The following is a 17,656-nucleotide window of genomic DNA, read 5'->3' as shown; positions in this document are numbered from 1 at the left end:
TATGTGTACATTCATTTTCCCCTCATATCTATTATTATTAAGTGTAGTGTCATCAGCAAATATACCCATATCTGTTTTAGAGACTGTCGGTTTTTAAGTAGACTTCTGTAAATAGATTTTCATTCTACATCGCTTGCCAACAGCATTCAAAGCCATTTGGTCAGTGCGTCAGAGTTGTCTGCTGTCACCTCTACTTTATGTACTTGCATTGGAGCAGTTATTTCATAGACCAAGAGATGGGGTGGCAAGTTTTGTCTGATATAGAATTGAACCCATTAACCAGTGTCCATTTTTCTCTGAAAATAGACTTGTGTCTGCATGTTTTGTACAGTTCAGCTGCTGAATGATAGAAGAAACCAAAATGGTGATGTCTAGGTGATTTTGTCTTCAATAGCCACATGAACAAATGCCAAAATTTCATAAAATTCTTTACCAGTCGTATGCAGATTAGACGATTTTGATCTGTATATAAGCAAAGTTGTTTGAAGAACAGAAAAGCTCGTGTTTGAGAAAGGTAAGTTGTACACACGTCCTACATTTAAGCATGATGTGTTGCAGGAAGCCAAGAGAACAGAATCAAATTAAAAGATGGTGCGAATTACGGCTGACTCCAGAAAAGAGTGTGTTGTCAATTTCTATCAGTTTTCAACTTCTCAGGGCAAGCTCTGTTCTTTTCTTGGCAATTTCTATTTCAGTGTGCCAAACTGTACATGGGTTTTATATGAAACTGACCTGCTTCCATTACTAAATATTTATTTTTAAGTATTGCAGAGGCATATATTTTTTTTGTATTTCTGATTGACTGAAAGAAATGTTTATATTAAGATTCTTATATAATTGATATTTTATCAATATTTATCCAAATACTCTCGGTAATGTAGTTTCAGAATACATATGACTATAGGAGACTATCTCATAAACTGTTGAAGAATTTTGTCAACAAACAAACAAACAAACAAACAAACAAACAAACAAGCAAGCAGCCAGATAGTGTAATGGTTAAAAGCACTGACTGTCATTTGGGCGGTCGAGTTTCGATCTTGGCTTGAAGTAATTGCTTGTCTTATTACACTGATGCGCTGTAATACAGTGAAACACTACTGTATGTGAATAACTATAATGCTCCCTATCTAGGGTTGAGCATATTGGGAAGTGATATACAAACTGCCATTAGTGTATTAAGCGATGCTCTTTGTGTAAACAAATTGAGCTTAGGTGTTTGGACAATGTCAAAACATTGTTAATTCACAACCCGAATAGGAGCATCCGAATAGCATAACAGTTAGAAGCACTGACTGTCGTTTGAGCAGTTGAGTTTCGATTCTGGCTGGAGGTAGTTATTTGTCTACAATGAAACAGTACTGTATGATTATTATATATATATATATATATATATATATATATATATATATATATATATAGAGAGAGAGAGAGAGAGAGAGAGAGAGAGATTCGATAGATAGATAGATTTGTACATAGAAAGATACATAAGGTAATAAAATAAGTTCTGTTTTTAAAGGAAAAAAGAAAACGCTACATAGTATGTGTAAGTTATATTTAGTCTTCAAAACAATCGCCATCAGCATCCAACGTGTCTCCAGCTATTCAATCACCTTGCGATAGAACTTGGGGGTTTGGGACACAAAAAGGTCTGTGAGGGCTTGGCTCAAGTGTACTTCATTTGTAAAAGATTTCACATGAAGATTATTATCCAGGGTAGTTGGGGTTTGGTATTGGAAGTAATTGATGTAATCGCATTTCGGGAGGCTAGTTGGGTTGCCCCCTTTTTTTTTTTGGCAAGGAAGCGCTGTCTTTATGAAAGAGCGTTGATATAACAGGCATGCTCTTGGTAAACAAACATGATTAAAATTAATTTCCAACCGAACTTGTCACAATCAAGAGAGTTTTGGATGTATATTGATTGTGTTTACTTCAAGTTCGGCCTGAAATCAAAGGTCTGCTGTCATTGCTTATTTGGGAAAAGTCAAAGTTTTATGTTTTTTTTTTCATCTGCAAACCAGAAAAAAAATAGGAGTCGTTATCATGACGCTTATGATGGGGCGGTCATGAGACTATTTATGCTGCTGTTTTTGTTTGATACACACAATAGCGGTGGTTTGATACACACAATGGCAGTTTTTGGCGATCAAAGATTTCTTTTGGTTACCTCTCTTTTATTTTTTTAGTTGTATGATAGCAGTTTCCAGAAGAAAGTGACTGTCGGCTTTTATTTCGAAAGCGGATATTACCTCTTGCTTAATGACTGCGTCTTGTGCTTTTCTTTGGTCTTTCTTTCTTCTTTCGTTTTTTTTTCTTTTTTATGGTTGAAATGCACAGTTAGAACGTTAAAAGATTTCCATTTTGTTTTTTTGTTTTCGGATGGCATATTTTTGTTTTTGATATTCCATCACGTTGGTCAGTCACCATTTAGGGATGTCGTTTTGGGAAGGGGTCGCCACTTGTAAAATCTTCATTTTTATTAGGGCCTTTAACCTGTAATAAAACATATTGTGAAAACAAACAAAATATGAATTCCCAGATATGAATTCACTGTAATTATATTTTTTATATCTGCAACAAAAATACATTTTTACAGTATGGAAATAAATTGTTTGTGAATGTTTGTAAATTGTAAAATAATTGTAGACGAAGGAAGAATCTTTAGTTGAGATATAGTTCTGATGTCGACAGCTTTAGTGTCATGCATTGCATAGGTCTGAAATATCGTATCAAAACTTCTCTGCTCAATTATATAAATGATATTTTCTTAATTAAAAGTTATTACAGAGAGTGTTTATTGCTTTTTATATTATTAGAAAGAAATTGAAAGAATGTTTGAATGTGTGTGTCTGTGTCTGTGTATTCATTAAGTTGCGATTGATTTTAATCATCTATTTAGTGCCTTCAGGTCCCCAACGTGTTGTACGTGAGCTGCCAGTTCTGGATTCAAGTACAGAGGAGAGGGAAAAAGAGAGCAAAATGTCTGACTTCAACCATTTTGATTTACTTTGTCACGTGCACAACTCTTCTGGGACATGGCGTATGATTGGGTAAGCTAGGAGTTAAGCTGTGTGCCTGTGTCAGTCAGCTTTGAGCTTGTAAATGAAAGCTATTTAACTATTAAACCGATGAAACATCTCTGCTGGTTCAACCACAAACACTTGTTAAATATTGGTTACTACCGTGGTGGAGTAACAGTATGGACAATGACTAAGGAGAGAGAAAAGACAAACACTCGCTATCATGTTTTAGTATATATTCCAGATAAAAAAAACCTGTATGTCCCATAGGGGCAGTCGGATGGTGCAAGGTCAGGTGAATAAGGTGGATGCCACAAAGTTTTTCACCCAAGTTGCTGTATGGTATTCCTGACAACTCATGTGGCAAGTGGCCTCGTGCTATTATGGAAGAAAAGCACTTCTTTGCGATTTACCAGTGTTGGCTATTTCTGGTGCAATACATATTGCACACATTTCAATTGCTGTGAGTATAAGTCTCCAGTGATTGTTTGGCACGTTGGTAATAGTTCATAATGAATCACCAGACACAAAGCATAATCTTGTGCATGTGCATAGGCTGCTTTATGGTGTAAAAGACAGGATACTGAAGAAATTTCTTGAACGCTTCAGAATTTCATACAGAATTTAATGCTGAATAGTTTGCTAGAGACCGTAAATGTAAAATCTTTTGAACTCCTTAGCAGCCAACTTTTCGGCCAAAACCCGATTTAAAATCTTGCCCTATGTCTGTATACACTTCATGTAAAATTTCAAATATTTAGACCAAAAACTGGCTGACTAATTTGGTAGAGACTTCAGGGGTCAACTTTTTTAAAACTTTGACACCAATTACGATCCATTAACATTTATTGTTTTGGGTTTAAATCAAATTATAAAGTTAGATTCATGTCCAAGTAACCTATATCTAAAATTTCAAGTGTTTAGACCCAAAATTGGCGGAGGAGTTTGATAGAGTTCTTAAAGGTCAAATCGTTGAACTTTGACCCCTTAACAGCCAACTTTTTTGCCGAAAACCGATCAAAAAGATTTTTCCAAATCTCAATATCCCTTATGTCAAATTTCGAGTCTGTAGACTGAAAATTGATAGAGTTATTTAGTAGGGACATGCACAAACACACACACACACACACACACACACACACACACACATTTTCACTTTTATAGATATACTAGCAGTTCAGCCTGGCTTTGCCCGGACCCTATGTACTGTTCAAAACTTGCCCTACATTATGTAAGATTTCAAATATTTAGACCAAAAATTGTCTGAGTAATCTAATAGAAACCGCAGAGGTAAATTTTTTTAAACTTTGGCCCCAATTTTTACCCCTTAACATGTATTATTTTCGTCTCAAATCAAAATAAAAAAAGTTTGACCCATTTCAAGTCTTTGGACACAAAATTGGCAGAGGAGTTGGTAGAATCTGCAAAATATTCACCCAAAAACTGATTAAAAAGTTTTCTGCATATCTAAATACTCTTTATGTAAAATTTCAAACCGCAAAGGTCAAATCTGTTGAACTGTGACCACTTGGCAGCCAACTTTTCGGCCAAAAACCAATTAAAAAGCTTGACCTATGTCTGAATACACTTCATGTTACATTTCAGATGTGTAGACCAAAAACTGGCTGAGTAATTTGGTAGAAATCGCAGAGGTCAATTTTTTTAAATAAGCGTTTATTGTTTTGGACTCAAATCAAATTATAAAGTTAGATCCATGTCCAAGTAACCTATATCTAAAATTTCAAGTGTTTTGACCCAAAATTGGCAGAGGAGTTTGGTAGAGTTTTCAAAGGTCAAATCGTTGAACTTTGACCCCTTAACAGCCAAATTTTTGGCTGAAAACGGATTAAAAAAATTTCTCAAAATCTTAATACCCCTTATGTCAAATCTCGAGTCTGTAGACTGAAAATTGACAGAGTTATTTGGTAGAGAAATGTACACAGAAAGACAGACAGACACACACACACAGACAGACATTTTCACTTTTATAGAGATAATAAAATATATATATGTATATATATATACTAGCAAACGTACCTGTCGTTGACTGGGTTCAAAATCAGCCTACAGAAAATGGACTCTGATTTATGAAAGTATGACAGGTTATGAAAAGGAAGGGTTGTAAAGAGATAGCTTCCAATTTGGGAGTATCAAAACCAAATCAAAATATGATGAAAGTAAAAATAAAATAGATCACCCCATAATTTATTATACCATACCTGCTCACACTGAAAAACTTATCACAGTATTCTGTGGATCTATATTGAAAAAAACCTTGTTAAACTTTGTGACATGGAGGTCAGGCACAAACGAACACCCCATAATTTTATTATACCATATTTCTTCAAACTGAAACATAATTATCAAAGTATACTTACGCAGATAGATATGAAAAGTCGTTATTAAAGTTTGTGCCTATTTCCATTCTATGGAGGCCAGGCACGAACGCAGACCCCACAATTTTATTATACCATCCCTATTTAAGTTAAAACATACTTATCAATGTATTATTATGTACATCTATATCAAAAACACTTGTAAACGTTTTTTTTTAACTTTTAAAATTTTTATTTCCATACTTTGTGGACCAGGCGCGTACGTAGACCTCACAATTTTAATGAATAATCATTGTGCCAGATCAAACATGCCTATTCCTGTGTCTCGATACATCTTCTATCATTATATGTGATCAGTTTTCTATAATAGTCAACCATATAGGAGCCTATTTGTGACCAGACACACACAGACGTTCAGCTTTATATTATATATATATATATATATATATATATATATATATATATATACTTCATTTACTCATATAAATTTAATATACGAAAGTATAGATTTATGCGTAAACTTTAAGTATTTACTTCAAAAGTGCTCAATACGTAGGTAGAGCTAGTTAGTAATTTATAAAATATATATGGCGACGGGAGAGTCCATCATATATATATATATATATATATATATATATATATATGATGGACTCTCCCGTCGATTTTGACATACGAGCTTCCACTACAACAACTAAGTTGCTTGGAAATCCACACAGATTGTTTGTTTATAGTGGTGAAGATTTTGTGTAGAACCAACCACACTTTGTGGTACTACTGCTAATACTTTTCAGTGCAGATGAATGCCATAAGAAAGAGTATACAGTAGATGGCAGTTTTTTAGATCAGTTTCCTTCTCTTAAGTCTTAACGAAGACTGAGGGTGCACCTCTCTCAGTGAATTAATGCGCCCCCAGACACCAATCTGGAAATTTCTACGATTCGGCATGGTACATACAGCATCTAACCTTCCCAAATGGTCACCCATCTGGTACTGGCCAGGCTAAACATTGCTTAACTTTGGTGATCTGGCGAGAACTGTTGTGTAAACGTGATTGTGCCGTATATATATATATGTGTGTGTAAAAGAGATTTAAAAGGCTGTCACAATGCGGGGAATGAATTATAGTCGCTGCTGGTAAGAGGAGACGAGAACAAGTGGCGATTTACAAATCAATAAGTACATACATATATATATATTTTTTTTATATATATATATTTATTCAGTTGTATGGTAAAATGTCTTACTTGTAAGTCCATGTGACGTATTCCATTATTAATTTCGGAAAAATTTTCCCTTTTCAAATGGTGTGCGTAACAGGTCGATTCAAAGCATACCAACAGCGACTATAATTCATTCCTCACATTGTGACAGCCTTCTAAATCTCTTTTACACATCTATCCCACACAATGCTTCAAGCAAACTACATATCAATCCTATCCCATATATATATATATATATATATATATATATATATATATATATATATATATATATATATATATATATATACTAACATTTCAGCCTGGCGTTACCTGGGTGTTTGGATATGTATGTTGAGCAAAAAACTAAAAATAGATATAATAGAATATATATATATATATATATATATGTGTGTGTGTGTGTGTGTGTATATATATATGTATATATATGTCAGGTCATATCATATGCTACTGGTACCATGTAACTCAGTACTACCTGCCTCATGGTCGGGTCACCGGCGACTAAACTGGTACCCCCACCAGACTTGTTTGGTGAGGAGGGTGGCTAGTCTCCCTGAAGGATTAAAAACAAGACCTTCCAAAGGGCGAATGAACCCTTTTTCGGGGTCAATGGACAACTAGCACCGTGTGTGTTTGTGTGTATGTGTGTGTTGGAGTGGAGAGGACTCCTGTAAGCCGTGGTGAAGACAACCTTTCTAGGAGAAGCAAATCTCTGATTTAAAAAACCATAAAGCGGGAGACCAGAACCCGCATTAAGCTGGTCTGCAGTTTAACTTGTTGCTGGCTATCTTGCTCTTGCTTGTTGCTGGATCTTAACATTTTGAACCGAGAGAGAGACTTAGCTGTCGTACAAAGCTAAGGCTCTGTAACATCATCTGTGTATAGATACTCCCTCAGGCATTTGTCTATAAAAGTGGTCCTGTGGCGATGGAAAAGTTGAAATGCTGGAAGCATGTAATAATTGATCTCAATGACTAATGAAAAGGTTTCCACCAGACTTTGAATTTATTATCGCTGGACCCAAAACAAATTCAAACAAGCACTTGCCCGATTCGGATATATACACAGCTATGCGGATTACCCAGTATATAGCTTGGAAATTATTACCAAACGGATGTAAAGAACGTATAATATGGATTTTACCAAGCAAGTTGGATCAACAAAAACATTCATATCCTTTTTCTACAAATCCTCCTGCTACAGGACTTCTGATAAATGTATTATTTCACTTTGACTTTCCATGTCTCACTGACTTTAGCAAATAGGGTGCATACCTTTATAACTATTTGCTAATATTTTCTCTCCTCTGATGAGATGGTAGACATCGAAACCCTATAGGTTAAGGAGATTAATTTTCTAAAACATTCTTTGTCTTGCTTAGAATAATAAAAATTCTTTGATATGAAACTCAACCACTTCATTTCATTTCAATGAGAGTTTTTTGAAATTCATTGAATTACAATTTAATTTATTTGCTCTATCTTGCATATCGAGCAATTCTTGTTTAGATGGGATAACTTATAGAATATTACTGCCAGTAATATTTTGTAAACCTACAATCTCACGTTTACATAACCACTGATTGTTAAATAAAAACTATTCCGAAGTATATATATATATATATATATATATATATATATATATATATATATATATATATATATATATATATATTACATAAAATATATAAGCGATAACGCAAACAGTAGAATTGTCTATGGCTTCAGAGCATAATGGATTAGACGCTGCATTCTAATATATAAGGTCTGGGGTTTGATTTCTAGTAACAGTCAAGCTACGCTGAAGAGGAGTAGGGCCCTGAAACATGCATGTCCATAGATTACTGTTTTAAAAAATAATATATATATATATATATATATATAAAAGAAAATCTACTTTTTAAAAAAATTTTCTTATCATTTTTCAAGCTGGGGATGGGGGCATTCTACCAGATGCCAGACATTCATTTATCTCATATATTCCAACCGCGAAATCTTTTTAAGATTCTATCCGCCCCTTTAAGTGTAACTGTTTGAATATATCTTGCACTTGGTTTACCAGTTATATTTGCCAAGTAGTTTTTGAAATTCTTTTTCATGAGTCCCTTTGCTCTGATAATTACTGGAATGATGGAGATTTTACTAAGATTCAAGTTTCTTTCCATGTCATACATAAAACCTTGGTATTTTGTTATATTTTCCCTCTAAGCTCTGTTTTAACCCAGCATCATTGGGGCCACTAACTTCTCCTAAGGTTGCTTCTTTCTCCTTTTTGTCTCATATCACTATATTAGCTCTGTTTTCTAGGTATAAAGGTGTGGGTTGTACTAATTGCATAGTCATACTTGATGGTCTATGACTTATTTTCAACTGTTCTCTCTGGTATATGTTCCCAGATGTTGCTGCTGCTTTTAATATTTAACATTTTACAGATTGTCCAGTGAAGATATTTACACACTCCATTGTGTGCCATTGTGCAACAGTGGTCCTCCAGCAGAATCGTCATGTGGCTCACACTCTCTACTTCTGTGTGGCAGAACCTGAACTTGTTATGGCTGAGATTGCTCATTTTCTTAAAAGCATTGATCATTAAGCCTTGATCTCGAGCAGTCATTATAATCCTCTCTTGATCATAGTGGAGCGATCATCTTTTTAGCCTTCCTTATCTATGTAGTCCTGAATGAATTCCCTCAGAAAATATTTGGCATACTATTGGTTGGTCCATGCTTCCAGTTTTTTGCAATGAAAGTTCTTGGTGTATTTTTGATAACTTTTAGACTATTTCTGTAGCAGACTTGTTTGCTGATTTTATTTCATTTATAATAGAGTCTTGTTCAAAATCTTTGGCTAGTTCATGATGGAAGTTGTTCTGCTGGCTCTTGTTTCGTGATGTTGAGTCATCATTTTGAGGTTGGGATTTTTAGAGTTCATCATATATTGCCCCGTGTTCACAATACTGGTACGATGCTGATAATCAATTTCTGAGAGACCCATACCTTCTGCTCCTCTGGGCAGATACAGCCTAAGGAGACATTGATTTTTGTATGTTATTCAATACAGTGTCAACATTTTCCGTGTTTTAGTGTCCCATCTGTTTATGTTCCTTTGTGGCCAGTAAAAAATGCCAAAACTGTATGTTATCACGTGCATGGCTAGTTGGTTAATGGCAGTTATCTTGTCTATGTTTGTAAGCTCTGTTTTACAGATTTTCTTTACACAACGTATATATTTACTGCCAATTTTTTCTCTCATTTTGGCATACTGAATTGAATTGTTCTCTTTTATGCCAAAATATTTGTATTTGTATCTTTCCTGCTCTTCTAGATCCTTGATATCAGTTTCTTCATAGCTGTATGTTTTTTTTCCGCTTGGTCAAAAGCATTGTAATATATCAGAATTCCAAATTTAATGGTTAAAAGACAAGTGCAGAATTTTTTTTTAATGATATTTATAAATGAAAATTTGTAATTAAATTCAGTAAATTCAAAATTTTACAACAAATTTATTTTTTTGTCAAAGAATACAAAAATTTAAATGTCTGATAAATATCGAAGATTTTTTCTATTATTAATTTTCAATATGCAGTGGAGACATTCTGATACAAAACCTACCCAAGAACATTCTCAGACACATAAAGTACATTGTGTAAAATTAAAAAAATCATCCCAACCAATTCGGAGTTCATAAGGAATGGACTCTCACACCCACGCATATAGACACAGTATTTTTTATGCATATCTATGTGTGTGTGTGTGTGTGTGTGTGTGTGTGTGTGTGTGCGCATACGTGTGTTAAAGTGAGTGCGTTTAGTCGAATGTGCTATTTTAAAATATATGTTTAGTTGAATCTAAAATTTTAGCTTTATATCAATTATCTAGGTTGTTTTGTTTAAAGAAAAAAAATCATTTTTGGCGCTACTATAAAATTTGAATAGAACTAAACCAACTAAACTATAAAGAGTTAGCTTAGGTCTATGTTGGGGTTAGGACAAAAGCGCACAGTTCGGTTCAAATCTGTAGAAGTCCTCTTTTTGAAGATTCTCTAAATTTAATTCATTGAAAGGTCTAATGCAAGCGTGAAAAATGATTTTATTTTTTAAAAATTCAACAAGATAAAATAAAATCAGACTTTGCTCGTTTTTTAACTCCCTTTAATAGAGATAACATTTTACTCAAGGGAGATAATCTGTTTGTAATTACCTCCCTTGTTTGTTCCTCCCTCTTTTCCCCCTATCTGAAGCACCCCTCCCTAATCCAATCAGTGTCGGTGTCGTTTCACTCTCCCCCTCCCTTTACAGCTCCTTTGCAGACATCCTTGACATGACACTGAAAAAAGAACATATAGTTAACGAAAATGCAGTCTGTTAATAACGAAGGCTGTGGGCCCGATTCCATGACACGGATCACGATACGCTGTCAAACATCATGGTAGGTATATACACATAGATTAAGATCATTCTAATGCTATCTTTTTAGTGATAAATAATCGCTGTCCATCGAGAAAGGTGGATAGTATGAATTGCCTGAAAATGCGAGCAACGTCCATCTTTTTTCTTTACACACACGCGCACACTTATGCTATATAGTAGCAATCACCTTGGTACGAAAAGGTCTCCTAATTTTGTAATAAGTAAAGATAGATAAAAACTTTATCAACGAATAACAACTCGAAATTTACATTTATTAAACAGTTTTAAGTCTTATTAGGCAATGGCAATCTTGGTATGGCTGATTTTGTCTGTGATTTCATTGAGAAATTCTTCTTATAAACGAACACAGGTGATTTTGCTTCTGTAGTTATTATACAGATTCCTGAACACAAACCTACTTTAGATATATTTGAAATATAAAATTCTTATTTGTAAAAAAACAAAAAAAAAACAACAACAACAACAAAAAATCTGACTTGCATAATTATTTAAAAAAAAAAATATTCAATAAGATCATTGAATTTTAATATCTAAAAATATTTTTTTAATTCATCCTCTAAACCATTTCTTAACAAATTAACATTTATCGTTAAAAAAAAAAATGTTTATTTGATTTCGTGATTGACTTGGTAATAATAATTATAGATCAGTCCCTCTCCTCATGCATGACCATCGGCTGGGTAAAATCCGGTAACGATTTACTGCAACAGGCCAAAAGCGATCACACAAAATGAAACCAAGTTCCTGAAACGGGAAACAGAAAACCAAATAATATCAGTACTTCGGCAGTTTACGGACCGTGCTGAAATAATAAGTTATTTATAAACCCATTCTTAACATTTAAAGGCTTTGTTAATTATTCTATATTTTCACCTAATAATTTAAACAAAAAATACCGGGGTTTGTATTTCAATACACAGAAGTATGAGAAAGTTGTCAAAAATCAAATGTATAACAGATAAACATTATCAATGGCAAGATAATTTTTTTTACCTATCTGGATAAGTTTTTAGTGTTGTTATTTAATGTAAAATGTTTATTCAGTTCGAAAAACGAGTAATGTTGAACGCTGCTGGAGAACAAGAAAAGATGGCCATGATGTCTGTGGAGACTCGATAATCACTTCACAATAATAAATAAAACAAATGGTGTTAGAAACTCATGCAATAAATGTTGCCTTGACATTGATAACATTTGTTTTTTGACAACTTTTTCGAATCTGTGTGTATAGTTAATCAAACACCTGATTTAATCGGATTATACTTTGTGTAATTTATTATTATTATTATTATTATTATTATTATTATTATTGTTATTTCTTTTTAATCATGCGGACATTTTATTTTATTTGAGTTAACAAAATGCAAGGAAGGGTTCACCTTCAGTCAGAAACCACGATATATATATATATATATATATATATATATATATATATATATAATTTATTTTTTTTACATTTTTGGAAAAGGGAAATTTCCAAATTATTTGCAAAAAAAAAAAAAAAGGTCAAAATAATACATCGTATTATTTTGACCTTTACATTAATCGACATGGGTGATAAAACATTTGACAGCCGTAACAGAGTTGAAATATTCAAGAAAATCGGGAAATATGTAGATATTTAGGGATCAGTCCGAATTTTGTATTGCCTACATAAATTCATTCAAGTTTGTGTTGACCAAACTCCTGTCACCCTTGAAGTCTTGATTTGCAGAAATATAATAAAGTTACAACAAATTAGGCACAAGGCCATTCAAAAGTGTGAGAAAATATGGGTGTTAATGATCATCTTTCTCACCATGATTAGAAAATGTCTATTCCACTCCTAACTATAATCATCAGTCACCATAATACCACATACCGCTATCATTCTTTAATAATGCAACAAATAACGACAGTGCGCGTGATTAAAGTAAACCAATTACAAAAACAGCAGCTATTTACAAAATAATAATAGTAATAATAATAATGATAATAATAATAAAATAAATAATAATAATAAAGGTATTGTGGCTTTTTTTAGCAAATAAAGACTTAGCATTAAAAAGCTGATTTTTTTTAAAAGTGTATTTGGGTCTGTTTCGAACAAATATCACATTTAAATTCTTGCCGCAAGTAGTTCTTATGATATTAAGACCTTCCGATGTTTTGCCCGATAAATTCACTGGTCGTCATTTTAAATAAATATTGTTTACAAATCCAACAAGTCAACCCAGCTTCGTTTTCTCAAAAAAAAAAAAAAAAAAAAAAATTGTTTTTGGAGGTGGGGAGGGAAATCGCTATTGAAGAGTTCCGTCTGCGCAAGGTGAATTATTTTTTATTATAGATGAGGGCGGTTCATTTTTAATTTCTCTTTTTTTTTTTTTCTTTTTGTTTTGGAGGGGGGATTCAGATTTGCTTTTTTTGCTCTCATTTATAATTTAAGTAAGTTCTTTTGGGGAGGAGGCTCCAATGGCGATCCCTCTCCTCCTCACAAGGATTTTTTTTTTTTTTTTTAACTAGAAAACGAAGTTGGTTGATTTGTTTGATTTGTAAAGATTAAAAAATTTTTTTTTTGTAAATCAACAAATTAAAATAAATATTTCTACAGAATTTGAACCAAACTTTTTTTTTGTCTTTTTAAAGCCTAACATAACCCTAACCTAACTTTTAGGTTTAGTTTTGTCCAAATTATGTAGAAGCACCAAATAAATAAGTTAGAATTATATTTAATATCTTTATTTCGTAAACGTTAATATCGGCAAGATATATTTTTAAAGGAAATACATAACAGCTGTTAGCATCACGCATAAATTTTCTATACCCAATTCCTTGACACAGTAACGTTTCCAACCTGTTTCCCAGATCGTCTGGATCAGCAAGTCTGGCTTCTGCACCTATTTCTGACCACAGTTCCTGAGGATTGTATAACAAATGCCCCTTGCCCTCTCAGGAATACTGATCATGCTGTGATGATGATTATCATCACACTAAACTTTCAATCCCAAGTTGAAGAGCCACTGCTCAAAACAACAAGGTACTACAATGAAGCTGACTGGGATGCCATCAGGGATCACATCAGAGAAGCTCCATGGAGAAATATCTTTTCTCTTTCTGCTGAACGGTGTGCAAATGAGACCACTAAAGGGTTCAAAGCGGCAATTGAAGCACATGTTCCAACACGTAAGTTCTATAGCAAACCCCTCTCCCCAATGGTTTACTTCTATTTGTGCATTTGCCATTGCTCAAAAGCAGCATGCATACCGCAGATTTATCTGATATAAATCCTGTACAAATAGAAAAAAAGTATAGAGAAGCTAGAAGTAGGAAATAACCGCTGCCCAGGGAGAAAATACTGAAACCGCCAGAAAATGCATCGAAGCATGGAAATTAGGGTCTTATGACTTCTGGAAAAGCTATAACAGTGTAGTAAATAACGGGCAATCAACAATTCCCCCATCATCCAACAAGTTGTTTGCATGGCAACTGAGAAGGTTAATCTGCTAACGTGTTGGTTTGCCTCCAATTCCTTGGACCCAGCAAACTACTCCCTCCTAGATTTTCCTCTGTGGACAGAAACCACACTGGCTGATCTGAAGATCACCTCTCACAGCTACTAAACTTCTGTCCGACCAACAGTGTGGGTTTTACCATGCACTGGATAAAGTAGGGGAGTCTAGGGCGGTAGCCCTAGGGCCTTTGACAGGGTATGGTATGATGGTCTTCTCATAAAAATCAGATCCTATGGTATTACTGGACGAATACTTAACATAATTAAATCCTTCTTAAATAAGAGAAGAATCCAGGTTTTCCTCACTGATCGTATGTCAAAGCAATGATATAAATGTAGATGTATCTCAGGGATCGATCCTTGGACGTTTATTATTCTTGATATTCATAAATGACCTCCCTGATAAAATTGTCTCTGAGATGGGTATGTTTGCTGATGACACCATGCTATATAACAGACATAAGGAGAAAAAATTAATGAACATGTATAGGTAATGTCAGAAACACTAGAGGGACACCTTTAGTCTGTAGTGGAATGGGGACAAAAATCGATGGTCACATTCAATGCTGTCAAGACTAAACTTCTTTCCTTTAATAACTACAAGAAACTAGTTCAATCATTAATAAGCCATGGCTAATGATACATTAGCTAAAAGTACTTTGTTTAAACTCCTCGCCTTAACATTCACTGAGAACAAGTTGGAACAGATGCATTGAGGGTATTGCTAAGGCTACTGAAAAAAAGGTGGGCTCTCTCTACCATGCTAGAAAATTACATACACCTGAGAATATTCTGTGCTTCTACAAAGCCACCATTCGCTCATGTATGGAGTATTGTTGCCACATTTTGGCCGGTGCAGTTGCTACTAGTCTCTCCCTACAGGGTTCTAAAGAGTCATCAACTTAATAGGTCCCGCACTATCAAGTTGGCTTCAACTGCTGTCTCAGTGATGAAATGTTGCATCCCTTTACATGTTTCATGAATATTTTAATGGTAGATGCTCCAACGTAAATACCCCCAACAAGCAGCAAAATCCCATCCCTACAAAGTAGAATTCTCTAGATGTAAGAAAGCCTTTTACTCTAATAGTTTTTTCCCTAGAACTGTTAGACTTTGGAATTTCCTTCCAGGTTCCTGCTTCCCGGACTGTATTCACATGCAGAAGTTCAAGTGTAATATAAAAACATCTTGCTGCTCAACTCCTTCCATCCATAGCCTTGAGTCCCTAAGGGGCATAGGCCATCTACAACTTTTTGTAGATGCTTTTGTAGCGGCTGAGTTCTTTTTACGGGGTAAGGGTGCTGGCCCCACGCCCAACCTTCCCAGAAGGTACATACAGCGCTTAGCCTTCCCAAATGGTCACCCATTTGGTACTGGCCAGGCTCAACGTTGCTTAATTTTGGTGATCTGGCGAGAACCGGTGTGTCAACGTGATTGTGTCTACGCTCAACTCCTTAGTACCCCTACAAATTATGTCCCAGATAGTAGCCCTTACATCAAAGTGGCACTTTGCCTTGTTTGGGGTGAAAATGCAATAAAAAACAAAAAACAAAACAAATGAGAAAAATTAATCAAAATCAGTTTATTTTAATTTGTGACCTATTTGCATTTAAAATTAATGGAAGTTATAAGCATTTTAAGTTCCGTAAATACCTATTGGGAGTAAAGTGATAAAAGATCTTACTTTCTGTGAATAAACAAAATATCTAACGCCTTATTACTCTACTCACAACCAATAATCACGGAACTTAAGAATGCACTACTATGAATATTAAAATGTTGGTAAATTTTTACTTTAACTACAACTCAACCCTTATCTTTAAATTGATGACTTTGGGGTCTGCTGAAAACGAATATCATATTCAAATTTGGGACAGACAAGTAGCAGTTTTCTGGATATTAAGACATTTAATTCCTATGTATTACTTAATGAATTTCAGTGGTCATCACCATTCTTAACATGGGGAGGGGAGTGTTTTGTAACACGCATATGCATTAGTACTTGTTCAGTTAAGTAAACAGCAAAGCCACCAGTGAAAACATAAAGGATTACATTGGATAATAAAGGTCTTAATATCTACAAAACTACTTGTCTACCCAAAATTTAAATGTGATATTCATTTTCAGCGTACTCGAAAACCTATAAAAGTGATCAATTTAACAGTGAATGTTGAGTTGCAATTAAAGTGAAAAAATGCTAAAATGTTATCAAAGGCAAAACAAGTTACTTTTCTATCCACATAGATACCACGTTTTCGGTTTGATGCCTAAGGTAAAACAAACCCGTTTTGTTTATATTAACTTATTTAAAAGTGTTTAATTAAATCAAAACATGAGTAGTGTCAACTGCTTAAGTTAGAACAAGAACAAAATGGCTAACACTGAGAGTCTTGATAAGCGCTCCAAACTTTAAAATTGAACAAAATATTACTAGAAACTCTCACAATAAATGTCATGGTATGATTTATTGGATGTGTTTTGAAGTAAATAAACGTTTTAAAATAAGTTAAAAGTATTAAGCATTATAGCAAGCTCCACTCACCCTCATGGTTCACTACAGATTGTGCAGCTGTCATTGCATGCATTCTGCTGGCTTGTATGTCATAAATCAAATACAAATAGGCAAAAATTTATAGATGCTAGAATCATTGTAAAGGAGAAATAGCCACAGCCAAAAGAAAACATGTTGAAATAACCAGAGAACGCATAGAATCACAGAAGATAGGAACTCATGATTTCTGGAAAATTTATAATAGTGTAAAGGGCAATCAGTAATTCCTCCATTATCCAACAACTAGAAGGTCACATGCCCAGTGATTCGCATCCAACTGTCTCCAAAATTTCCCTTTATGGACTGAAGCCACACTTGATGATTTGAAAATCGCCCATTCTCATGTCCGCAATATCATAAAACCTTTAGACACTTCCATGGCATGTGAGCTTGATCGTATCCCTGCTATACTAATTGAAAAATGCTCAGCTGAGCTAACCCCATACTTTCCAAACTCTATAACAAATGCCTTGCTGAATCTTGTTTCCCTAATAGCTGGAAGATGGCCTCTGTGGAACCAATGTACAAGAATTCTTGTGAAAGGACTGACCCTCTCAATTATCATCCTGTCAGTCTCCCCCCCCCCTCTTCGTTAAAATCTTTGAGACCTT

At 34.3% G+C, this 17,656-nt stretch overlaps 1 protein-coding gene across 3 annotated transcripts in view; it reads left to right on the top strand.

The window, feature by feature from the left end:
* The first annotated feature begins 10,884 nt into the window (after nt 1–10,884).
* The window catches only part of LOC145292056 (malignant fibrous histiocytoma-amplified sequence 1 homolog), a 70,781-nt gene continuing 64,009 nt past the window's right edge, over nt 10,885–17,656 (top strand). For all 3 annotated transcript variants that reach the window (XM_080138101.1, XM_080138099.1, XM_080138100.1), the window contains exon 1: nt 10,885–11,002. The gene's annotated coding sequence lies outside the window, so the exon portion shown is untranslated. The remainder of the gene's footprint in view (nt 11,003–17,656) is intronic.

Source organism: Euprymna scolopes, chromosome 13 (genome assembly GCF_053919585.1).
Source record: "Euprymna scolopes isolate OS-2025 chromosome 13, ASM5391958v1, whole genome shotgun sequence".
NCBI lineage: Eukaryota > Metazoa > Mollusca > Cephalopoda > Sepiida > Sepiolidae > Euprymna > Euprymna scolopes.
This window is presented reverse-complemented; position numbering and strand designations above follow the sequence as displayed.